We start from the raw sequence: 4,753 nt of genomic DNA on the forward strand, positions 1-4,753 counted from the left end.
TATAGGTTATCACAGAATATTGAGTAGCGTTCCCTGTGCTATACAGTAGGTCCTTGTCGGTTATCTATCTTAAATATAGTAGTGTGTGTCTGTTCATCCTAAACTCCTGATTTATCCCTCCCACGTTTCGCTTTTGGTAACTGTAAGTTTTCAGTATCCGTAAGTCTGCTGCTGTTTTCTAAATAAGTTCATTTGTGTCTTTTTTTAAAAATTAGATTCCACATATGAGTGAGATCATATGATATTCATCATTCTGTGTCTGACTTTCTGCAACATGGATTGACCTAGAGATTATCATACTAAGTGAAGTAAGTCAAGGTTTCTTGATAAGTTAATTTATTTTGCTCATCTGAAAAAGCCTTGACATGCTAGAAATTTTCTTAGACATTCCCTTAATTTCATTCTCTTTGATTTCTACAGGGGCAATACATGGCTTTCTCCTCACTTCTTTGCGTTTTTCCAGTGCCTTTGAAAGTACCACCAGAATGATGGCTGCATTTTCAGTGGTGGAAATTATTGCTGTGTCTCAGAAGCAAGGAATCACAGGATATCTACTTTCCAGTGGTGATGTATGACTCTCGTAAATGAAAGCCACACCATCATATATAACACCCTAATGAGTTTTTTTCATAGAGACAGAACAGAGATTCCTAATGTTTCTTGGAACTTCCCAAAAAACAGGGAAAGAAAAAAAATTCAACTAAATGCCTGTTTGTTAGCCCAGCATTGGAAGGGAGCAGCCTTAAAGAATAATTGGTGAGTAAACCCACACCAATACCACTATCCTTCATCCCCTTCAGATCAGCCTGACGCAAAAGAATTTGTTGGAGCCCACAGTCTTCTTTTAAGCCAAGAAGATTAATTGAAAAGATAAATATGCTTTGCGAAGCACTTGTATTTTGAGGAGAGATGGAATTGGGGAAGTGCCACGTAGACGTCTATCATTCTACAAATCATAATTATTGCCAGTGACCTGAAACCTGGAGCATGTTATGAGGGTTAAATAATGTCCATAGTTTTGCTCTCCGGGAATGGTTTCGTTCCCCACCTGATCTTTACCACACTGCCTTGAGTCTTTTAGGCCTAAGTACATAAGTTGCTTATATTTATCTGGGTAGTTGGTTAATTTGGGAGATAACCACCTTGCAGGTATGGTTTTCTTCTGCTGACAGAGAACAAAGCCTGGATTCTTATCCTTTTTATGTTTCATTATTCATGCTTTCTTCCTCATCTCCTGCCAACCCTCCTACCAGTTCTGTTTAAAGAAGATATTATTTATTATATATGTATGTAGATTCCTCCAGAAAGATCTAGCTATGCCCAGGTTTGCTTGTGTGAATACACATATACCCACAGTGTAAGTGTACTTCAGTATGGTTTTTTTTCCCTTGACCAGGTCGCTCCTAAGAAACCATTAATATAACAAAAGCTGTCAAAAGATATGAAGGAAGAAAGGATGGTACTTTTTGATTATGAGGTATGAATTTATCTTTGCATGAACACTTGACCACTGGGGAACTGCGCCTTCCTGTGAAATGCATGCTCCAGCCATGCCATTGGCTCTGGTGACCCACAGAGAGGGTAATCCAATTATCCAGGTAAAGAAATGTCTGAAAACAAAGAATAAATAGCAGTTATATTTTGGAATTAAGCTCATTCATAAAACTGGTAGGTCACATTCATTTCAGAAGTACATCAATTAGAATACCGCGTGAGGCTCGATTAAAACATTCATTCATTTGTTCATTCAACAAATATTTATTGAGAGCCTTCCATGCGCTAGACACTGTCCTAGGTGCTGGGGCTGTATTAATAAGCAAAGACAAACATGGTCCTTGCTGGTAAATTTAACAACTGGTTTTCCAGAAACAAAAGCCCTGTCTTTTGAGTATTTGCCAGTTTCAAGGTCTCCATATTCTGCATTACCTGGCACAGAGTCAGAACTCAAACATGGCAACCGTCGTCATCATCTTTCTGTCTCGATCATAATTCTCATCAATATTGTGTATGATGATTGTGCTTTAACAACATACTAAAAAGAAACTCATGATCTACCGAGGTAGATGTCCAAGACTTGTGTTTAGGAGTGTGTGAGTGTGTGCGTATAAAGGTAAAGAAAAGCAGAGAAGGGTCTGAAAGGATGCACACTGGATTTGGTATGGTCACCTCAAAAAGATGTGGGATTGAGTGGAAGTTAACTATCAAAGTGGGACTCCTTTTCTTTTACTAAAAATCTGTACAGTTTGAATTTTCATGAGTATGGATTAATTTTATAATTTTTAAAGAAAATTTGCACTGTCCAAGTTAAACAAGCATAGCTCTCTCACATGATGGCAGTCCAACAGTGACCAAATGCCTAGTAGATAAAGGGCGGTTATTATGGGAGAGTCAGGTACCATAATATATGAATCATTGTAGATGGAGTCATCGTTAAATGATTGTTAGGTGGTTTTCCTGGTGAAAAGTGACTTCAGCTGTTGACAGAAGATGAAATAGAATCAAGACACTTGACAAGTATTCCAGTTGCTGTAGAACAAACCACTCCAAAACGGCAACTTAAAATAATGACAGTGTTTATTTTGCTCACAGATTTGCAGCTGGGGTGGGGTGGGGTGGGTGGGGACATTTTGTCCCTTCTCTACTTGGCATCAGGTGGGGTGACTGGCGGGCGGGAGGTGGAATCATCTGAAGGGCACTCACTCACGTGTCTGGTGGTTGATGCTGACTGTTGGCTGGGACCAACATGGGGCCGTGGCTGGAACACCTACCTGTGGCCCTTCATACGGCCGCTCATCTTCCCCACAGTATGGTGGCTGGGTTCCAGAGGTGAGTGTCCCAAGAGAGAGCCGGGTGGAAGCTGTATCAGCTTTTATGACCTAACCTTGAAAGTCACTCAGCATCACTTTCTTCACATTCTCTTACTCAAGGTAGTCGCAAAGCATTGCCCAGGTGCCGAGAGAGGAAAACTGGACTCTATCTCTTGATGGGTAAGTAGCAAGTTCTACAAGAACATGTGGGACTGGGAATACTAACGTGGCCATTTTTGGAAAATACGACCTGCCCCAGTAAGTCCTCTCCTTTCTGATGTGGTCTGTACTACATATCTACAGAGCAAATATGGAAAATTGCCCAGATCCTCTTGGCTGCCCTGCTGCATGTAAGTATACTACAGTTTCACCTTTACTCCAAAAACCATATTCATGCATTGTGAAAGCTGTAAATTCTTACGTGAGAAACAAAAAGAATTTTAGTATTAGAAGATTATATTTCCCACGCTTAGCACAACCATGATTTTTAAAACAATTTCCCTGTGTGCTGTCAAATTTGCCTTAACCTAAAAGGGAGATTGACACATTACGGGGATGGTGAAAGTCTACCTTTATTGGTTGGACCCAGGAAGCTGGTGGGTTTGTATTATTTTTATCTCTGAGCTTACTTGTCAAAGACAACAAAAGATAGAGCACAGAAGAGAGATTCATGAAAATGAATGGTTTGCAATGGAATTTCAAATATTCTTCTTAAATGCACACTGGTGTTATTACCTACCAGCCACGCTATTCAAGGTTATGTTAAGTCTGTTTATTTTTAAAATTTTATTTTATTTATTTTTGGCTGCGTTGGGTCTTCGTTGCCGCGCATGGGCTTTCTCTAGTTGAGGTGAGCGGGGGCTACTCTTCATTGCAGTGCGCGGGCTTCTGATTGCGGTGGCTTCTCTTGTTGCGGAGCACGGGCTCTAGGCGCGCGGGCTTCAGTACTTGTGGCACACGGGCTTAGTTGCTCCGCAGCACGTGGGGTCTTCCTGGATGGACCAGGTCTCTAACCCGTGTCTGGCAGGCAGATTCTTAACCACTGCACCACCAAGGAAGTCCCAAGGCTATGTTGTTTAATATGTTGAGAGTCAGATGCATTTCTCATTTTTTGTTAAGGTTTGAGTCAACTTACTCATTTGTATCCCTAGTGTCCTTGGTTCCCACTAGGGCATGCATGCATAGAAAACATATTTACATAGACTGGCACTTAGAGAATTGTCAGAAAACATCCAATTAATGGAGTCTACTAAGTTCAAATCTCCTTTTACTTTACGGTATGATTATCCCCAAATCAGCTATAAATTAGATCTGCAGGGATTCTAATTTTTAAAAACTCTATTACTGTTAATTTTTATTTCTTTGAACATAACCAAGTGCTTTCCTCATTGAAGATGTGGTCATCATGTAACCAGAGTCTTAAAAACGAAGCTCTTTTGGTGATTGACATGTGAAACAAACAAAAAAGAAAAAAATCAGACTTTCACATTGCCTTTTAAAGTGTGAAAAACAGCTTGTATTCATGGTTGGGTAAATCAGTCAAATTGAATTTTAACAAAGTTTTGCCTCCTAATATTTTCTTGTTTAGACTCAAGACAACCATAAGACATTTCGTTTTAGCTCAGTCAACATTTTATTCTTCAGAAATTTGTTAAAGACTTGAAACTTTTTCCAGTCTGTTCTCTCCCACCACTACAGCGCCAAAGTAACAAAAGGAGCAAGGTCAGTGCCTGTATCTTCCCTGAAACTGACAGCATAAATGGAATTCAAATATTGTGAGCCCAGATTCTTATGTTCATTGATGTATCCTTGTAAAGAACATTTACTGATATGTCCAGCTCAGACAATTATGCGAACCATTAGCCAAGACAATAAACATGGTTGTTCTTCAGCTCACCTGGGGGAGCTTTTATAAAATACTGATTCTTTGTTCCACTCCCCAAAGA

At 39.8% G+C, this 4,753-nt stretch overlaps 1 long non-coding RNA gene across 1 annotated transcript; it reads left to right on the forward strand.

Annotated features, from left to right (window-relative positions):
* The first annotated feature begins 647 nt into the window (after positions 1 to 647).
* On the forward strand, positions 648 to 4,521 carry LOC114884252. Its single transcript, XR_003790812.1, has 5 exons — positions 648 to 756; positions 1,397 to 1,477; positions 2,928 to 2,987; positions 3,111 to 3,157; positions 4,396 to 4,521. It is a non-coding gene; the product is annotated as an uncharacterized LOC114884252 (long non-coding RNA).
* Positions 4,522 to 4,753: the final 232 nt, after the last annotated feature.

Source organism: Monodon monoceros, unplaced genomic scaffold (assembly GCF_005190385.1).
Source record: "Monodon monoceros isolate NGI ecotype Baffin Bay Population unplaced genomic scaffold, NGI_Narwhal_1 Super_Scaffold_5, whole genome shotgun sequence".
NCBI classification, from domain to species: Eukaryota; Metazoa; Chordata; class Mammalia; order Artiodactyla; family Monodontidae; genus Monodon; species Monodon monoceros.